Source organism: Amborella trichopoda, chromosome 9 (assembly GCF_054954075.1).
Source record: "Amborella trichopoda isolate Santa Cruz 75 chromosome 9, AtrichopodaSantaCruz75HAP2 v2.0, whole genome shotgun sequence".
Taxonomy (NCBI): Eukaryota; Viridiplantae; Streptophyta; class Magnoliopsida; order Amborellales; family Amborellaceae; genus Amborella; species Amborella trichopoda.
In genome coordinates, this window is record NC_142344.1 from 43,194,704 (window position 1) to 43,217,170 (window position 22,467).

Sequence of the window (22,467 nt, forward strand, 5' to 3'; positions counted from 1 at the left end):
TCTCTCTCTCTCACACTTTTCTACTCAATTTCCCGCTCTAAAATCATGCTAGTCATTTTTTCGCTCTAAAATCATGCCAGGCAACTCTGGTGTTTTGTATACTCGTTTTTTTTACTGAAATAATTGGTGAAAATTTTTTCTACCCTTCTGTTTTCAAGTATCCCGAGGATTATTGTGCGCCGGTCTACCTTTGTTTACACTAATTTTTATTAGTAAAACGGAAAAATACAATCTTGAGAGAACAACTTTAGCATGGCTAAAAATAGGAAGGTCTTCACATCCTTCTCTTTATTTTCTCAAATTCTCCTTAACCAAAAAATGACAGCCCCCGTTTCATCTCTATCTAGGAACCAGAATGTTATTTGAGGATTTTTAGAGTATTCATTTTAGATAAGTAGAGGATCAAAGCACCTTATCATAATGCTTTAAACGACAACCACTATAACCTATAAGATACAATCTTCTTAGTTACTGAACTCTACATGCAAATTGTGATCAAAGAAATCTTCCACAAGCTAAGTCTTTCGACCTTTTCTTGCTATAATTTTTAATCTCCAAGTGAAACTCTGAAACTCAAAGACTGATATAATTAATTCGGAAAAAATTTTGCTGCGAGATGGTCTTCACAGCGAGCTTTGTGGGTGGCGATAAGCTTATTGTAAGGAGGAAAGCTCTCCTTGAGCAGATCAATGCTTGTGAACTCTTCAAACCAAGAACGTAAGAGTGGCAATTTTTCAGAATCTATGAATTTTGCGCCAACTATTTTCCCAAGCACTTCTGACCAGATGCTTAGACTACTAGCGGCAATGTCAACAAAACCGATTACTTCTCCACCGAAGAACCTCCCCTTAAGGGCCCCTTCCAGGGTTTTAAGAGCTTCTTTAATCTCCGTCATGTCCTTTTCTTATTCCTCGTCGTCTGTTGAGAGAACCGTCCTCATTGGTGCCATACACCGTTTGAAGGGAACAAATAAAAATTGTGAGCCACTGATCAAGTTATCATGGGCAAGTATGGCTATCTTTGAAGAAAAACAAAATGGAAATCAGGTTATATGCCAAGGTTCAAGATAAATGTTCACATGCTAACATCAACTATTTTACAAAATAACTTGTTCTTCTCATTAGTGGTCATTATGACATGAAAAATAAAAAGAGACCATAATATAAGACTTCACCATTGATGCATTAACAGTCTATTGGGAAATTGCAGAGTTTGGAGCATGTCGAAAAGTTTGAAAATTTCTTTTGGACCTCGAGGCAAAAATATATACCCAGCTATTTAATTTCACAGGGTAACGATTAGGGTAATTGTGAGCTCCTTGTCCCAATAATAATAATAATTATAACAGTTATTATGTATATACTTTTCCTTTTAAAGAAATTGAAGGCCAAATGGCCCAAATTGTTAACTTTACCTTCTCATCGATGAATTTGGAACAGAATCGAGCAATGGCTATCTCATGGTCTTGTGGCATGAGAGGATTTTCAGGCCATGTTTCATCTATGAATTCTAAGATCACACTTGATTTTGAAACCGGATTATTGCCATGAATGAGCACAGGGACCAACTTGTGCACAGGGTTGGATTCTAGAAGGGGGCACTTATTTTTGAGGTCGACTTCTATGTATTCGTACTCAATTCCGTTGAGTTTGAGGGCGAGACGAACCCTGTAAACAAATGGGCTTCTCCATGTCCCCAACAACCTCACTTTGTGCTCCTTTGCCATTGCTAAGTAGTGGTGCTCATGTTCTCCATTCTTTGTTCCATTTTATACCTGGAAACCCTAAAATTTGTGTCTTGCCAAAATATCAAGTCCGGAAATTTGTGGTATTGAGGTGGCTTTAATTTTAACAACCCATGGTCAAACGTTGTGGGTGGGTCCCTTAGAAAGTTTGAGCCACATGGCATTTATGTCTCCTACACTAAAAAATTGACACCCTCTCTCTCTCTCTCTCTAAATTCACTGTTTCTCTCTCGCAATTGACTTGCAGACCATTTACGTCACGGATGATAATGCTAATGGATGATCATGCTGTCCATTTACATCACCGACGATGCCACCAGTGCGATTACGGTCACAGTAGTACAACGTGTCACATCATTGGTGATTTGATTCTCTTTTTGTTTTATGAAAAATGTTATTAAAGGGTTTAAAGTTTTAAATTAAAGAATACTCCCAACTTTTATAAACTTCCACCATACTTTACTTTTTTTTTTTTTTTTTAATTTTGATATTATTTTTTACCAAAATGACTTTAACATTGTTATACTCAATGCCCTATCGTAAAGTATTGTTATGCGGTAGCCATTACGGTAATACATTTATGGCAAATGTTATTTTGGTAAAAAATAATAGTTGAGAGTTTTTTTTTTAATTAAACGAAAATTAATGTATATTTCTGATAATTTTCGAAGAGTTAGTTTGTATATAATTATTTGTATATGGTTGAGGCCCTAAATAATAAAAATAAGGCATACTTTCAAATAGTATCAAACATATGTTTCATTAGTAGAAATCTTTGCAATAGCCTGAATATTTATTTTATCTCTAATTATAAAATTTAAATTATAAAAAATAATTTAGATGGAGCAGATTTATGAACATTTAAAGTCAAGATGATCAATTTGAAGATTTTAAGTCATCAAAACAAACCTCTTCTAGTGAATTTATGAGGTGCGTCTTAATGTGATTGTTGAAGGCCTCACCCTTGTATAAAATTTTTCTGTTTTAGATAAAAATGAAGTGCACTTTCATATAACATACAAGTAAAATGCGCTTTCAAATCCCATAAAAAAAAAAAAAAGTGATTCCAAAGCTGAAAAACTCTCCAATTGATCATCTAAAGTTGTATATGTAAATATATAAAAAAAATGAATTTTAAGACAAAAATACTGCATCTCATAATACATTATATAGATTAGGATTTTCAAGTTTTTATATTTGTACTCGAACTGCATATTTTTGGATCCGAAAATTGTCTCATGCGGGCTGGACCGCATAACTACATATGCGATCTAAAAAGTATAAAGCATCCATCCTAAAGATGATGCAAGTAGGTGTTCCATCTAAAAACAATGGAAACTCATGGTCCAAATGTTTTCTTACTAAAATTATTATTTCTAGTTTTTAAAATTTACTTATTTTTTCATATTCATGATCTTCATGTAAGAGATTACATGCCCTTAAAAATTAAGTCTAAAAATCCATTTCAAAAGTATATTTATTAATAAGCTCACATTCCTACATATGCGGGTTTAGACGCATAACGACCAAGTCCTTTTGGATCTAATTTGTCAACAAGGGATAAAATATATTTTCATGCCATTTTAAGTGTTTTCATTATCAGAACTGCATCTTTCAGCAGGGGGTGTACAATACTTTAATTGTTTAAGGTCGACACATAATATGTGAAGGGCTCTTGAGCACCCTTCGCTTGCAGGACCGAGAATCCCAAATATCAGGATCCTACCCTGTTGGGTTTATGTGGCCTTTAAAAGCCTTATGAGTGCTTGTAAAATGAAACAATATAGTAGAACAAGAACTCAATGGGAGTGTGGTCCTTCGTGGACCATACTAAACAAACGATATTTGCTGATACTGGACTGTGCTTGACGATCTAGGCTAGTCAGTTGGAAAACCCAAGGTATCTAGGCATAGGGAACAAATCGAGAATGGTTCTAAGTTATCCCATGATGAGGTCGGAGCTTATGCTTAGATGAATGAGCCGAGGGACTGTGTGACCCTTGTGTGTGATGATGAGCCTATAGAGACAGGGGCAAAAACCTCATGCATGATCCATCACACGGCATGCATATCGATAGATCATTCGAGAAAGCCAGATATCCATCTTTTAGGGTGAAACGTATGCATGTGCGAGAGATACTCTTATGTGCCATAGAGCTGTGTTCGCATAAGGTCTTGGTGGCCTTGATTCGTCTCTAGGGGAGGACCTGAAATCCACAGACTGAGATTGCAACCCCTTGGCTCATCGGCCAGACTTTGGTGATCCGCTAATAAGCCCCTACTTGGATTGTGGGTCATGAAAAACACTGGGTCGGTATGATAAAGCAAGTATGATCCGTAGTCCACAGTTAAAGGTGGAGTACCCCATGATTGTTAATCCAATTCCTAAACCATATGGATCTATTTCTTATCATATTAATTGAATTATGTTTGTTTTATAATAGAAATTGTTTTAGAATTATTATTTGAATTTTTATGAGTCTTTTGATATTTTATTTATATTTTTTGGACTTATAAAAATAAAGTTATTGATTTTACAAAAGTATAAAATTCAAATAATATTTTAAAAATTAATTTGTTAAATATCATGGGGCCCATAGTGCACATGGGCCCACCATGTACCATTTGGGTAGGGCCCAATGTGCCACACATGGGTGGCCTTCCGCACCTGTTGGTTGTTTGCTTTGTTGCTAGTTATTCAAATTTATGAAAGGTATCTTGATGTCATTAGTTATCTTTTTTTCTTTATTGAGTCTAGATCAAGCTTGGGAATGAGATATATGAAAGCTAATGACCTTTGTGGTCAAGTAACCCACAGTTAAAAATTATTGGAAACACAAAAAATGCACTCTGCATAATAGGCATTCTGGGCTATTTTGGAGCAGTGATATGATAATGATGTATTTTTCTATTGCTTACCTCATTAATATTGTGTGTCTTTGAGAGTAGGATCTACCTATAAAATTTTAGTAGGAAATCTTAAGGGAATTGAAAGTTATGGACTCATCAATGAAGGGCGTTAGTTCTAACCCTGTAAAATCTAGGAACTATCTACTGAGTTCGGTGATTTTTTCCACCAATAATATGATTTTATTTCTTGCTGAAATTTTATTGACTTATAAAATTGGGTCTAACTTTAAAAAAAAAAACGTTTCATCAAGAAATTCCTTGTGATTTAAAAGATATGATCGATTTGTTGAAGGATGCGCAAGTGCAGTTTTCTACAACGAAAATTATTTCTATGATTTAGAAGTCAAGATTTTATTTCTATTATTAAAAGAATGTTTTATAGCTCACACTAAGTTTTTAAACTTCCATTCTAAGTCTAGTTTCTAGTAAAATTTGTTTGAGAGAGAAATATCTATGGGAAGAGATGAATAAAAATTTTGGATTAAAGAGAGGTTATCTTGAATTTTCTGCAGTTTGGTATGTCCTTCATTGAAGGAATGAATAATCAAGCCTACTTAACAGAGTGATATAAGGCTTGTGGAAATATATGTGTTACTATTATGTATCTACTTTTTAAAAAAATTGGTTTGAAAGGAAAACTCCATGATGGTAGAGAGAAAAGATAATTTTATTAGATAGTATTCATCCTGAAATTCTGTAGTATGATTTAATTTATGACATGAATGTCACTTAGTTATTTCTTTGAAGAAAATTATTATTTGGGATTCACATTATAATGTTATGATTTAGTTTTGAGTTTAGCTTTCAATACAATACAAAAGATTTCAAGAAGAAATTCTTTGAGGATTGAGAGACAATTTTGTTATTGAGAGGTGCTCAACTTGATTTTCAACTGAAAAAATTGCATTGTGACGTAAATGTCACTAAAATAAATACTCACTAAATGGTATGATTTAGGGATGAAACTGAGTACTATTTTATATTTTTTGAGTCTATTTCAATACTCAAAAGAATTCGAAGATTAACTCTTTATGAGTTGAGAGATATCATATTTTATCATGAGATGCTCAAGTTCTATTCTGCAGTAAATTAAAAAGATGTCGCATGTTAAGACACATCTTTGGATTCCTAATTATGGAGATATTTTTTAGGGCTCATTTAAAAAGGTTTTATAGTGTGCTATGAGTATGGTTTATTATAATGAAACTTCAGATAGAGGTGATACAGAGTTGGCAATATATGACACTCTATGTGAAGAGTATTCGATCTGAGAATACCATAAAGAAGAAGAAACACAATACCTATAAAATCATATTGGTTTCTTCGAAATGAAGGGATAAAAAGAGAGACTTGATGGTAGCATAGAAACGCTGCAGATTAGTTCGAGAATTGAAATTGTGATATTTGAAATAATGGGATGGAGAAGAGATTTTCTTCACGGTGTAAGACAGGAGAATCCAAGTGCCGAAGAGATGGACACTTCGTGACATGTGAAACGGATAACCAATATATTCTCTATCAGTTGCGTGCACTTCTAAGATCACAAAAGCTTGTTAAACAAGTAAAAACAATGAATCAAGAAAACCCAAGTACCACATTACATGGTTTTGAGGTTTGAAATCTATCCCACATTACATGGTAATGTCATATAGGGAAAGATGATTCAATAAATTTGTTTAATATGCTTTGATTATAATTGTTTTATGAATACATATGGAGTGTATGGACATTGAGAGATAAGTGCTAATAAATTTGAAAAAGCTGGTTTTGAATACCTTGTGTTTTTGTGCCTCCTTGTGCTTGAGTATAAACTACTTACGGTAGTGATATACATGGAGATGTGATTTGATCGAGGGCTTTGAGCCCTAAGGATGAAACACGAGAGATGGGTGTAGCTCATTCAAATATGTAAGTACAAAGGGAGTGTTTTGTTGGAATTCGATTTTGGTGACCATCCTCTCAATAATGTCTATAATATGATGTGTTGCATGTGAAGATGATCTATTGATAAAATCTCCAAAATTGCCAAAAAAATAAGTATTTTGTCAAGACTTTAATAGACGTTTTTTAGTCATGCTTTATGTTGGATAAAATTATAAGATAATATATATGATTTGTTTTTGTGGCCATGAACTTGACATGGTAGGAAATTAAAGGTCAATGCTTTAAAATGATTTATGAAGACTAAGAATGTGTTTTAAAATTAAATTGGATGATTTGAGAAAAGCCTAAGTCTATTAATATAGTTTTGAGAAAACCACATAGTCATGCAAGGTCCATTAAGTCCTTATGAAAATCATTTTAAACTGTCATATTATTATATAACTATTGCTTATGTATATATATATATATATATATATATATATATATATATATACCAAGTCAATTTTTGTTATTAAAAAGAAAAGCATTGTGTCTTGAAGGTATTTATAAAAGTGTGAGAAAAACTATCATGCATTGTTTTTTTTTAAAATATCTATGTGCCTTGAATTACGTTTCTAGTTATTTAGAATTTTTGATTACCTAAAACTTTGAAGCATAGGGAATGTTGTAGGAATTCGAACCATAGGGAATGTTGTAGGAATTCCATCATGCTAGGCTTCCTTGACACATGTTGTGTTGATTAGATAACTTGGTTTGTATGAATTGACTACCAAGATGCCTAGTATGGTTGAACCTTTGTGGTTCATGAAGGTTTTTGCATATTGTGAAACCAACGGGTATTGAATTACATATTATATGAGACTTGATTTGCTACCTCATGGTATATGCATAAGAATGTTTCGAATGTATATGTTGTATGTGCAATAATTAAGTGGGAGCTGCTACAGTCCCACATTCTTTTAGCTGCTTGGATATTCAGATATACATGTGCAAGCTATCTCACGGATCCAGATGATGCGAAGTCTACATCTGGATATGTGTTCATACTTGGAGGGGGTGCAGTTTCTTAGAAATAAAGAAAACAGGATGTGACACAAATGTTCACTATGGAGGCAGAGTACGTAGCGTGCTTTTTGGTGATCGAGGAGGTCATATGGATTAATAAATTTCTTAATCGACTTGACTTTTACCTCGTACGTTATGAGGCAGTAAGAATTTTCTACGACAGCACGACGACGATATGCGTGTCAAAGGAGTCATAAGAACTCCAAGCATATAAAACCATATTTTTATCACCTTAGGAATGAGGTGAGATTGAGAAAGATCGAAATAAACTAAATATTCCAATGGGAGCACCTGCTAGTATTTGACATATAGAATGGAACAACATACTATAATGTTGTTCACCCATAGAACCCAAATGTGTAGTGCTGGTTGTATGACTACAAAAAGGAGCAGCTTATTCGAAAAACTCTTTTGAGTCCATGAACATACAACCTCATGCGATGAGGGTACGTGATGGTCTTTTGCGTCCATGATTCGTGATGCGTTGTGAAAGATGAACTGCGACCACTTTTGGGATGAGATCCGAGCAGCAAAGAGAAAAATGTGTTGCCTTTATAAATCCTTTTGTAAAATGATTGATGTCGAAAGTCATGATTAATATATTGAGAGAATAAGTAAAAATGCTTGAGAGAGATTGTAATTGGGAGAAAGAGATTGAAATGAAAGAAAGTGAGAATGTAAAGCCTTCAAAGGCCAAGTGGGAGATGTTGGGTTTATGTGGCCTTTAAAGGCATTATGAGTGATTGTAAAATAAAATAATATAGTGGAACATGAACTTAATGGGAGTGTGGTCTGTCATGGACCATACTAAGCAAACGATGTTTGCTGATATTGGACTGTGCTTGACGATCTAAGCTAGTCGGTTGGAAAACCCAAGGTATCTAGGCATAGAGAATAAATCGAGACGGGTTTTGGGTTATCCCTCGATGAGGTCGGAGCTTATGCCTGGATGAATGAGCTGAGGGACTGTGTGACCCTTTTATTTGATGGTGGGCCTACAGAGACGGGGGCCAAAACTTCATCCATGATCCATCACATGGCGTACATACATATCGATAGATCATTCGAGAAAGCCAGATATCCACATTTTAGGGTGAGGCATATGCATATGCGAGAGATACCTCTATGCGCCATATAGCTGTGGTCGCATAAGTCTTTTTGACCTTGATTCTTCTCTAGGGGACGACCTGAAATCCACAGACTGGGATTGCGACCCCTTAGCTCATCAGCCAGACTTTGGTGACCTGCTAATGAGCCCCTGCTTGGACTGTGGGTCATGAAAAACACTACGTCGGTCTGATAAAGCAAGTGTGATCCGTAGTCCACAGTTGAAGGTAGAGTGCCCCATGATTGTTAATTCAAATCCTAAACCATATGGATTAATTTCTCATTATATTAATTGAATTATGTTTGTTTTATGATAGAAATTATTTTAGAATTATTATTTGAATTTTTATGAGTCTTTTGATATTTTATTTATAATTTTTAGACATATAAAAATAAAGTTATTGATTTTACAAAAGTATAAAATTCGAATAATATTTTAGAAATTAATTTGTTAAATATCATGGGGGCCCAAAGTGCACATGGGCCCACCATGTACCAGGTGGGTGGGGCCTACACGTGCCACACATGGGTGGCAAGTCCCACCTCATGGTTGTTTGCTTTGTTGTCAAGGTATTCAAATTTAGGAAAGGTATTTTGTCGGATCTAATATTAGATATGGAAAAGATTAACTACATCTTATCCTAAATATTGAAAGCATATATTGACTTGACATATCTTTGAATAGTATGGGAAGAATAGGCTATTTTATGGAATGTATAATATTTAATAGGATTCAATTTATTTAAATATATTGATGGGAAAATAGTTTAAAGAAAGAGGGATAATGGTCCAAGCACATTCCACAATATTGATGGCCCATCTATAGAATGGATGACTCGGATTTCTCACCCCACAGGTCACTTTGATCAACGGTCTACATTTAATCTCAAGAAATAGGCAAACTATAAGAAACCCTAAACCTAATTCTTCTCTATAAATAATGGTGCACCCTCTCCCTATTCTCCACACTTTTTTCTCTTCTACAGCTCTCTCTCTCCTCTCTCTCCCATAGGGGCATGCTCTGTCAAGAAAATTTTGGGGGTTAGAGTTTGTAGAAATTTAATGATGAATACTCAGTTTGACCAAAATTTACCCTCCCGATTTGAGATTGAAGCTAAACTGTTGATCCCGCGCCATTGGATGTTGGGTACTCGGTGTGGGGTGTAATAAGTCCGGTTGAGGTAATCTCCGGCACTCTTTATTTTTGTTTCTTGTTATATTTAATTATATTGGTTTTATATTTCCAAGCATACGAATTGTGGATATTTTCTTTGTTTAAAGACAATTGCTTTAATGGCATCAAAGTTTTTTAAGATCATGGATTTGTTAGTTTTGTTTTCTTTGAAGCAAGAATTATTGTAATAAGACTACTTGTAAGTGATCTTTGTCAAAAGAAAAGAAAAAGAAAAGAAAAAAGATGAAAAGAAGAAAAATAAAAAATATATATTCCCCTGCAAGATCGCATTAGTAGTCTTTCTTTCACACCCATGATTATGTAGACAATATGCTAAATGTAAAATAGATGAATACAACTATAAATCAAGCGAAAGAAATAGAGCAAAAACTAAAATCACACTATAAAGGCATACGATTTACGTGTTTCACCCCATAAATTTATATCCCCAGCCTTAGCAAGTAGAAATCCACTATAACAATGAAGATTACAATTTTGGGTTATAAGAAATACACCTCTATCCCAACATCAGTAAAATATTCCTCACCAATCTACTCTTTTAAACCTGCTCTCTTGATCGAGCAATACCATTGATTAACCTCATCATTCCTACCACTGCACCACTATCAGAAAGTTAATCTTGAGAGCAACCAAGAGACTTTCTCTTTCTAGAAGTGAAAACCTTACCAACTCAAAACTTCCCTGGGCACTTACCGAAGAAAAAAAAAAAAAAGCCCTTCATGAGAAAAACAACCTCTATCTATTAGGCCATTGGTCTCTATCTTGAAGACCCATCTAATCCCTTCTCATGATCCCTAAAAGGAGGAACCCTAAAGGATAAGTATTATGTCTTCCTTAACCCCTTTTTATAAAATCACTAAACTTCTTTCTTATTTCCCAACAAAGTCATTTTTTTTTTGTTATAATACCCTTAATCTTTTGAGGAAAATATAGTTATAGTGATTTTGATTATCACCAAACCTAATAATATAAATATCACCCTTTAAACGCTGTTATGATATCCACCATAGAATTTGCTTTTGAAATTGATTTCAAAAGAGTACCTCCACAAAAAAATTGTTGAACATTCCTAAATTTCATTTGTTCTAGGTTGGTTGTACGGGACAATTAGGGCATGGATTCTTTGGCCTATTTATTTAAGGGATTGTATATTATAAGACCATTGTTTTTTTTCATACAAGGATGTCACAATCACTTTTAGCCACTGTATGTGAAATCCAATAGATAAAAATATATCACAAAATTCGAGAAAATTTGTCATGGACTTTGTGACTAAACAATAACACATCCTTAACCACCCGATTTCAAATCTAACTTGCAATGATAATTATGACCTCCTTGTATTAAAAGTAAATGGTCTCATTATATGTATTTTTGTTTTATTAACTAGAGCCATATTAGATTGGCAATTATGCTAGAATGTTTTTACGAACTGCTACCTTTCTAAATTTTAGCCCAAAATATTTGACTGGTTATTTTTGAAATGTTATTGAAAGTGAATGTTATTAATGGGTTAAGTGAAATTCATATTAATGATTTCAGTGATATGCTGAGTACATGATATTGCTGTTTTCGAATATTTAAAGAGATTTAGAAATACTTTAAGTATGCAAGTGGACTCATCCGGTGGTGAGGTATAAGTGGACCTATCCGGTACGCCGGTAGGGATTAAGTGGACTCATCCAGTGGTGAGGTATAAGTGGACCTATCCGGTACGCCGGTAGGGATTAAGTGGACTCATCCGGTACGCCGGTGAGGTATAAGTGGATCTGCAGGGATTAAGTGGACCTATATGGGACGCCGATAGGGATTAAGTGGATCCATCAGGATGCTGATGGGGTATATAGGTGACCTACTTGGGACGTCAGTAGGGTGATTTGTAAAATCTTTTGAATTATGCACTGCCGTTAAAATGTTATATGCATTTCAATTATTCGGATTATACTTAATTATGCATTTTTGAAAATGAAACTGTTAATGCATTTCTGTTAATAGATCTCCTTTTTGAAAATATTGATATGTTTCAACCATGATTATTTTTAGGATTATGATGATCACTTACTGAGTAGCCCAACTCATCAAACTATGGTAAACATTTTTTTCAGGATAACTGCGGTTTCATTTTGAGTGTTCATCAGGATCAACTTTGGAAGACATTGTAGTTGTGCTTAAGCTTTTTTTTGTTACTTTGTAAGAATTCTCCACTGTAAATTTGTCCTACCAAGATATGTATATATATGTTTTGACAGTCACATCTCAGGAATATCTGTATTGTAAATTCTTGGGGTGTGACATGATATTTTGGACATTTGGCCATTTCATTTCCCAAACACCTATCAACGAGCATTTTTTCAAAAAAACATTTTTGCATATCAAAGAAAATAAAAACTAGGATGTTTTTGCAATATACTTGGGGCCAAGTGGCTCAAATTATCAAAATTCCCTTCATTTTCAAAACTTCTAATCTTGAATATGGGCATTTTAAAAAAAAATTGAAAATTTTTGAGATGGTAATTTTATCAAGGGTGAGGTTTGTATAATGTGCCCTTCTTATACTATGAAAGTAAGGCACATATTTAAATTTTTTTCTAGATATATATTTTTGGGTCGAAAACTTTATGAATGCTTGAATATCTATTTTTATTCTATATCTATGAAATTTGAAAATTAAAAATGGTACAAAATGAGCAATTTAGAAATATTTGAATATCTTGAAAATAGATGGTCCTGATAACTTGTTGCAAGATGAATTATTTTTAGGACTTAATTTTTATTTTTTTTATACCATATATCTTGAGGTTGGCATAATCAGGTGGAATGTTTTCCAACTTTAAAACAATATTTTCTACTCAATTTTTGAGATACACCTTAGCTATATAGTATAAAGTTGCAACCTTATATAAACTTTTCTTTTTGTCAATTAAAATTGTAAAAGTAAATTCTACATTCATAAATAAGATCATTGGGCCCTTTTAAGGATTAATAACGGCCTTCTAACTGGTGTTTAGCTTAGACACCTAGAAATGGAGAGAGAGAGAGAGAGAGCGCAAATCCTAACCAAGAACTACAGATAATGCCTTGCAAGATTCGTTATTTATGTTACTTCAAAATTTTCTTGTATATGTATACATTTCGCTTGACTTTAAATCTTTTTTTGTCATATGCATATATACCTAGAGGTTAAGAATATCTATTTGAGGATTTTTCCAATATTCAAATAGTCATTTTTATGGATTTTCCAAAACTGCTCGATAAGCGCAATCACAAAACTTGGGAAGCAATTAATCTGTACGCCGGGTATTTAATATCTTTGCGGTCCTTTGAAACTCTCGAAATGTTAGAGAGGACGCATAGTGGGACTACTAAAAGACGGCCCATAAAATAAGGAGGGCATACATTATACCCCCTCACAAGCATATTATAAGTTTACTCCCACGGGCAATACACCTATGATTTTTTATTTTTCTTTTGAAATTTTGCTATCAATGTAATTATAATTAAATTATTATTTAAAATAAATAAATTAATTTTAAGTTTTTGAACATCTAGATCATTTCCTCCAAAAATTAGATGTTTCCAATACAATCTTGGGATACTATTTTTTTGGTACATAGATGGAGATAATTTTTTTTTTTCCCTTTAAGGTTGATTGTTAGGTTCTATAGATCACGTCCTGGAAATTTGGGATCTAAATGATATTCCTAATGTAAGTTTTGTTTGAAGGAGTATATAGATAGTATACTCCTTACAAAAGCAGCAAATCTTTTTGGTAAAATAAACATTAATTAACGTTCTTCTTTTCAAATTCTTGGGCAAGTCCAGCAATACTATAAGCAAAAACAAAACAAAAAAGAATTCCCACTCTTGGAGGAGTATACTATTCATTTACTCCCTCAGACAAAATTTATACTGTAAATATCGTTTAGATTCCAAATTTTGGGGATATGATATCTAGAACCGGAAACCAAACTCAAAGGAAAAAGAAAAAAAAAATTATTTCTCACTCTCTAAGCGCCTAAACAATGGCATCCTAAGTTTGTGCTGGAGCCATCCAATTTTTGGAGGGAATGATCTAGATGATCAAGAATTCGAAATCCAAATTTATCATCTAGTATAATTAGATGGATCCCAAATTTTCATATCACAAAAGAAATCTCCCAATAAAGTGTTTTGGCAGAGAGAGTAAACATATAGTATGCTCTTGAGGGAGCATGACACATGCTCTCAAAATTAAAAAGAAAGAAGCCTAGATATTACACTGCGAAAAGGTCAAGGTTGACGTCAAAGACCGTACGAAAGAGGTCTTTATGAATATTTAATGAACATTTAAAAAAGAAAAAGAAAAAAGAGGAAGCACAAATAGAGGCCTCAAAATTTCTATAAAAAGGCGGCAAAGTAGTGTTGCTAACTCGCATAAAAATGGCGTCCGAAGAGCAAAGAGTGAGGTTGTTGGGAACTTATGGGAGCCCATTTGTTCACAGGGTACAACTCGCCCTCAAACTTGGAGACCAACCCTGTGCACGAGAAGGTTCCTGTGCTCATTCATGGTGAAAAAACCATTTGTGAATCGGTGGTAATATTAGAATACATAGAGGAAACCTGGCCAAAAAATCCCAGTCTGTCCAAGGATCCGTACGAGAGGGCTCAAGCTCGATTCTGGTCAGAGTTCATCGATGAGAAGGTAATATTTGAAATTTGTTGTTGTGCGTTATATTGAAGGTCTTAAGACTCTTAAATCTAGATGAACAAGTTTCTAGATTGAATTTGTGGATTAGAATCGTACCAAGTATTTTCTCTTATTGAGTAGGTCTCATCCATGAGGTTGATGTTACATCTTATCAATAAAAATGAAAAAGTGAAAGAAAGAAGGATAGATGGATCTTAGGTTTTATGAAGGGCTGTTTTTTACTTTCTGTTTATAATATACGATGCATGTTTGCAACCTCTTTAAAGACAGCTTAAATTGTAATGCCATCTTGTTTTATCACTTTATTCTAAATCGACTTTTGGAAATTATTTATTTGTGTGGATCTTGATTATTTTTAAACCATTATAAGAATGAATGTTTGGTAATATGCGCTCTATTTTTTACAATTCATTGTAATTCTTTGCCGATCATTGATCTGCACTATTTTTTGAGCATGTACCGAAAGTTGCAGCGCACCCGAAACAATTTTGGACTTTTCATATTCTAAATCCATATGCAAGATGGAATTTTTCCTCTCAGAGGTACGTACCTCTTGTTTTTGAAAGATTCACAGGACCCTAAAGACATACCAAATAATTGTGAATTCATTTCCATGCTCCAACAAAATGACAATGTCATCCTGGAAACCAAGGGAAAAGTGTTTAGTGGCCCCATATTTCAACGTTTCGGTGGGCCAACAACGAATTTAGGTCATTTGGATGACAATAAAATTCTCAATTTCTTTGATTAATGGAAAAGAGGAAACAGGTAAAATGGAGAGAGAGAGAGAAAGGGAGCTCCTCTTTTTCTTTTTTTTTATTTTTATTTTTTTCTTTTTTAAAAAGAAAAAGGGTGGAAAGAAGGAGGAGGGTTTAGGAAAAGAGAGAGTAACTATTAGGCAGTGAGAGAGAGAGAAATGAAACAAGAAGATTTCAAACCCCGCCCCCACCCCCCCTCAGCAATTCTAATCGCCCAGTCATCACCAATTTTGTATTTTCATTATTTTTCATTTTATTATTTTCAAGAGTGAAATTATTGTTTAAATTTTATTGGGGCCCTATTTTGACATCAGATAATTGGTCCGCTTCTTCGATCTGGATCACCAATTCGTCTAGATTTTGGGAATGTTGGTTTGCCTTGGCAATCTACTTTTTGAAACACTAATTATAATGATAATGGATCCAATTGTAAAAATAATAATTACTAAAGTCTTGGCTAAAACTAAAAAAGAGTTAATGAGTAAATAAATAAATAATACAAAATCACTTAAAGCAAGATATCACTCAACTAAGACATGGCAAGTCAACTCAAAGAAATACATATTAATCAAGAAAACTTATAGAAGTTATGGTAAAGGTTTAACTACTCTGCTTGGGTTTGTGACTTGGTCCTTGCTTGAGACAAGTTACTCGGGAGAGTCCAAATGGATTTGCATCACGTGAAAATGCCTTAAATATATGCCAAATACAAAAAAAAATATTTCAAGAACTTCTCAAAAAAAGGAAATAGGGAAATGGAGAGAGAGATAGAGAGAGAGGATTTTTTTTCCTCTAGGTGGGGGAGAGAGAGAAATGAAACAAGAATATTTCAAATCCGCCCTCTCCCATCCCTTGCGCCCCCCCCCTCCCCCTGCCCCCCCCCACTCCCCACACACACAAAAAGATAGAGAGAGAGATTGAACTTCTTGAGATTGGATGTGGCTATCTAGAACTAAATGACATCCAATCCATCATTCAAGTGTGTGTACAAGAGAGAGAGAAGGGGACAGCTTTCAGGCTCTTTCTATAGAGAGGAATGAAAGGGATCAGCATTTTGTGTCCTCCTTTTAGAGATAGGAATGATAAAAAAAAAAAAAGGCCCCCATTTAAATATTATAAGAGAGTGACGAAAACAAGGGCAAATTTATGCCCTACACTAGAGAGAGAGAGAGAGAGAGAGAGAGAGAGAGAGAGAGAGAGAGAGAGAGAGAGAGAGAGAGAGAGAGAGAGAGAGAGAGAGAGAGAGAGAGAGAGAGAGAGAGAGAGAGAGAGAGAGGAGGTGGTGTTAAAATTGTTAAAGTGTATTTTCTAGAAATGATATTAATTTTTTTGTTATTTTATTATGAGTGAAGTAGGGAGGCTATATTTGTAAGTTTGTATAGTGGAAAGTTATGAAGCTACTAGGTGATTAGTAGTTATTGTTGCAAGTGGGTAGTTTTTGGAGTAAATATAGTTGTAAAAAACATCTATTTAAAGAGAAGTGTATTATGGGAAAAATTGGGTCTCATGTTTTAAGATTAATCTTGGGTGTTAAGATTGTAATGTCTTTGTGTACCCCATTTTTCATGTTTGAATGCAAGTTTTTCTTCTACCTCATCTTGATTGCTTTTCTTCTATCTCTTTGATTGTGAGTCTTGGGCTAGTGTGATGTTGTTACACTAATTGCGAAGCGGATTTTTCTGGGATTATGACATCTGTCTTTCTCTACAGGTGGTACATTCTCTTCTATATTAAAAGTGCTTGAGACAATACACAGTAGACTAGCTCAAGTACATGGAACTTGCCTGAAGTTTTTTCGAGAGTACTCGGGTGAGTCCCTACTACACAATTTCTAAGTAACCTAGTGAGTATATGGGACCCCGTTAAGGCCGAATAACTCAAGTGAGTCTGAGCGGACTTGACCAAATTTTCCTTATCATTATATTGGATTCATTTGGATTGAAATTAACTCCTTTAAGAACTTGATTAACGAGAAATCGTCACATTATGATAAACAAGGAATAGAAGATGAAGAAATTGAAAATATAGATAGAGAGAGCCGCGACAAACCTCCATTCCAAAATCCGTGACTTTGTGGTTTCATTTTCTGATAATTTTGAAGTCAAAACTGTTAGAATTTGTGAGAGTATAGAATGAAGAGAGAAAAAGAAAGAACACAACATTTACATGGTTCAGGCTGAAGCCTTACGTCCACGGTTTCCAAAGCCTAACTGACTTCATCTTCATTATTGTGAATGAATCTTTACATCAAGAAGTACCTCTATATATAGAGGACAATGACACAATTAGAAGAGATAATTATGATATGATAACTTGATGACAAAATAACTTGGTAGCTATCTTCTAGATATCTAACCTTATCAAGAGATATATACATATACATCCATAATGACGTATATCAATATGAACTTAAGATATCTATATCTCAACACTCCCCCTCAAACTCAAGATGCTTTGACACAAAGCAGCTCGAGTGTGAATAATACTAAGTTACCAAAAAAGAAATCACATGTTACCATGGTCTTCCAAGAAACAATCTTTCTTGAGCTCTCTACTTCCTTCTAGAGACTTTCTCTCGCTAAGGTCTTCCAAGAAACAACCTTTCTTGGGCTCTCTACTTTCTTCTCTGAATATCTCTCTCTTCAGAGGCTTCTCTGAAGATCTCTCTCTTTAGAGGCTTCTTTTCTTTCTAGAGGCTTTCTCTCTCTAAAAGAAAATGATTTTTCTTTCTCTCTCTTCAAAACATCCAAGATCGAGTAACGAAAAACATGATGATCATCACACAAGATGGAGCAAAGAAAAGCTCCATCATCAAACAAGATCAAGAAACGAAAAACTTGATCATCAACCAGGATAAAAAAAATTCGATCATCTTCATCTTCTCATTTGGACACAAAACTCTTGATCAACAAGCAGGACTGTGAAATTCGATCATCTTCATCTCTTCATCTGGAGACGGAACTCTTGATCACCAACCATAACTTCCTTTTGCATAGTAATTGGACTGATCTAGAATTTGGATTTTCTTGTCCACATAGTGATTACATTAGAGATGTTGACTTCATCTCTGCTCATCTCATCTCCATATCTCCTATACTGTCCCCCTCAAGTTGGGTGTGGATGCAAAGAAATACCCAACTTACAAAATACAATTTTTTTTTCTTTTGAGTACAACCATATCAAAAGAAAAAAAAAAAAAGCCAATGATATTGGGCTTCTAGACAAAAGCCCACATCTTAAAAAAAATACCATTCAAATCTAGATTTAAATGGCGATCGTCTCCTTCACCAACAGATTCATGTGCTAACTCGAAAAGCTCTGCAAGATGATGTAGAAGAATTCGGTGGTAACGATTCATTTATACGGCTCCAAGACAGCCTCGAAGCATGTATTTCGTTGAAGGAATTTGACTAGGCCATCTTCCATTGAAAGAATGAGATGCTTACAAGGTAAATTATCTTTAATAAGAAAAGCCAATTCTTCTGCCATAGCAAATTGATCCATGCCAATGATTTGGAGGTCAACGGTTGCAGTTGAAATTTTAGGCAAGGAACTCTGTATAATATTCAGCACTCGCTTCACATCGCCATCGTTCACAGGGAACCCTGGAATCACCATCACTCCTCTCTCCCTCTTTTTACCAACTTGATCCTTGGACATCATGGGAGAATAAAAGTCATGCTACCAACACATCAACAAGGATCGGTGGTTACAGATGGTCTTGAAATTTCCCGATATCAGATCTTTAAATTTGTCGATATCAGGTCTGAGCCGAGGAGTCTATGGCTCTGATACCATGTTAGAATTTGTGGGATTATAGAATAAAGAGAGAAAAAAAAGAAAATACAACATTTATGTGGTTCAGGTCGAAGCCTTACATCTACGGATCCAAAGGCTAACTGGCTACATCTTCATTATTTTGGATGAATATTTACATCAAGAAGTACCGCTCTATATAGAGGACAATCACACAATTAGAAGAGATAAAATACCTCTCTATATAGAGGACAATCACACAATTAGAAGAAATAATTATGGTATGATAACTTGACCAAGTAACTTGGTCTCCATCTTCTAGATACCTAACCTTATCAAGAGATATATACATATATATTCATAATGATGTATATCAATATGAACCTAAAATATATATATCCCAACAAAAACATGGAGTACCCAAGTCCAAAAGAGCTAGCACTGATAAATAAACTTTTAGAAAGATGTAGAAAATGGGGCGATTATAGGGTTCTTCTAATTGGAATTGTGTGGCACTCTATGTATTCCATCCCTTGTCTAATCGACAATTTTTAAAAGAACTGCTAGAAGAGCTTTATTATGCAATTATGAATCTCTTGTTGTTGTATAAGTAGTGCATTTCATTTTAGTTAAATCATGTCCTACTCCCGTGGGAGTGTACTATCCATCTACTCCTTCAGGTAAAACTTAAGATAGGAATGTATTTAAAATGTGAAATTTTGGGGAAGCGATTTTTAGAACCCAACAACCAACTTTAAAAAAAAAAAAATAAAAAAAAATTAAACCTCTTACACTCTATATGAGTAAAAAAATGCCATCCCAAAATTGCATTAGAACCATCGAGTGAATGAGCTAGATGCTTGAAAACTCAAAATTCAATTTTTTTTCTTTGAAAATAATCATCCACTTCTATTAGATGGATCTCAAAATTTCAAATAAAAAAATTATCCCAAATAAGTGTTTCGCCTAAGGGAGTAAATGCATATTATCCTCCCGAGGGAGTATAGTATACTAGTTCTTCATTTTAGTAAAGGTCAGGGAATACTGTTCTCTTGTAAAACCCTAAAGGGAATACTGTTCTCTACGGTGTACTTGAATTGGATGCAATTTCTACAAAATTCAGGCCTTGTAAAAAAATGTAAAGCCTCACCTTGAAATCTCACCGATAACACTTTGGGCATGAGAACTCCCTAAGGTGGATCTAAAATCTATTTCCATCAACGGTTATAAAAATTTGTAGTAATAAAAAGGGTATACTTGAAAATGCGAGGTTTAGATAATGTATTACAATGTAGATTATCTTTAGGATTTAAAATCCGAGTTTCTTCCAACCATAATAATCAAGGTCAAGATGATTGATTTGATGATTTTTCAATACCAAAACTATAATTTTTGCTCAATTTTGAGATGAAACTTTATTTATTTATCCTATAGAGCTTGGCCTTATTTTAACCGTTACCATTTGAATTTGGACAAATCCAATGCAACAAGGGAAAAAAAGAAAAAATCTCATAATTCTCTCTCTCCTCTCTTACTCCCACATAGACTTCATTCGTTGTTCATCTATGTGAAGCTTTAAAAACACTCTTATTTAAAGAGAGAAGATAGCGATGAAGGTAAAAAAATGCGTATTTTATCATGTTTAATTGCGTTATTCATCAAACACCAACCTTATAGATATAATATAAATAAAAAAATCTATAAAACGAAAGAGAGCCTCCAATTTGGATATCGTATTTTAATCAGAAACAAGTAACATGAGAATTAGTGCCATGAAATACACTTGCTAGTGGCCCATGAAAAGTGAGAAATAACCAATTTACTCTTGAACACTAGGCAAACAAATAACCTTCCTATTGGCCAGAGGATTTATTTCTAGGCCGGCATAATGGCCTCATTACAATTTCATACAGTAAATGTGATCATCGCTTTTTCTCGTTTTTTATTTAATTTTTTTTTTTTTTTTTTTTTGAAAGACAGTGTTCACTTGCTTGCTGGAAAACTTTTTCTACACGAGGAGAGGTGCAAGATAAGGCCCTCAAAGTGGTTCATGAGTGCCTAAAACACATTGAAGGAGGGCTCAAGCTCAACGGGAACGTTTTTAATGGAGAAACATGTGGGTTTCTTTGCATAGTTGCTAATGCTATAAGGTTCGGCATGGGAGTACTAGGGGAAGCTGGGGGAATACAGTATTATGATCCTGAGGAAATGCTGGTCCTTCATTCTTGGATCGAAGGGTTCAGAGGCATAGAAGTCAGGCAGATGTTTCCATCTTGCGATGAGCTTGTCTCCTACTTTAGGGGTCGCCATGAAGCCCTACTTGGAAGCCCGACTTCCTCTTAATCAAATGAAGGGTACCAATTGCATTTCATTGTCTCATGCTATGTCTCACAACTCTTGTTTAAAGTTTTCCTTCAAGGTGTGTTTGATTGGTAGAAATTTAATGAAAAATTCAAGTTCCACTAAAATAAACTTATGCATGGAAGTTGCAAAATGGAAGAGGCGGCTTCAGAAAGCATGTAAACTTGACGTTAAATATGGAAGCCGCTCCTTCCATGTAAATACCCTCCCACCAACAAATTCCCTAGTATTGGCACTTGTTCAAATTTTGAAATAATGTTATAAAAAAATTAGCTTTGTGTTTAATTGATGAGGGGCTCAATGAGTAAAAGCTGGTCTCACCACCGCCTATTCTTGTCACTTGTCAAACTTATGGGATCTAATTTAAAAAAAGGGAATAAAAAAATAAGGATAATGGTTTTAAAATATTAAATATATTAAAAAATATTCAAACTTCAAGGCAGGCAATGAGTTGGGCCTCGGTCGGACCAGTCATATCCCAAGTCAAAACTTAGGCCCTATAGGGTTGGCCCAAGCCCAGCTTGGACCGGACCAAGCTAAAGAAGCCCTAGCCTATTAGAGCTGGGATAGGTGAAGTACAACCAAAACCAAAAAAAAAAAAAAAAAGGAAAAAAGGGCCGTATTGTGGCCTAGCCCTTAGACCACATTCTAGCTTTTTAGAGCGGGCCGGGGTGCACTTCCCGGCTCATTGCCAGCCCTACAAACTTTGTTTAGTAACTCTTTGGTCCAACCTTGTTTAGCAACAGCTAAAATCGGCTAATCCAAAAATGCCAAATTAGTTAAGAATTGATTTTAACTTAATTTCAATCAAATCAAATTTTTACTTTTGACTCAGACTGGCCAAGGTATTGGACAATAATCGACTCGGTAGGATTGCCAGTTTTGTCTTGTCATTCTTAAACACTGGCTGAAATGCATTAAGAGGAGAGAACAATGAAATTTGGGATTTGCATATGCAGGGTTATGAGCTCTGCTTGTATTAGTGGTGAAAGAGCTTCTT

General features: G+C 34.5%; 1 non-coding gene and 1 pseudogene across 2 annotated transcripts; one reads left to right on the forward strand and one right to left on the reverse strand.

Moving 5' to 3' along the window:
- Positions 1–361: 361 nt before the first annotated feature.
- On the reverse strand, positions 362–1,809 carry LOC148780534 (putative glutathione S-transferase; annotated as a pseudogene). The gene is made up of 2 exons (XR_016040587.1): positions 1,415–1,809; positions 362–1,018 (listed from the first exon to the last, which is right to left on the reverse strand). The product of XR_016040587.1 is annotated as a putative glutathione S-transferase (transcript).
- Positions 1,810–14,315: 12,506 nt separating this feature from the next.
- LOC18438982 (uncharacterized) lies at positions 14,316–21,578 on the forward strand. Its single transcript, XR_002281776.2, has 3 exons — positions 14,316–14,586; positions 17,061–17,159; positions 21,087–21,578. It is a non-coding gene; the product is annotated as an uncharacterized LOC18438982 (transcript).
- The last annotated feature ends 889 nt before the right edge of the window (positions 21,579–22,467 follow it).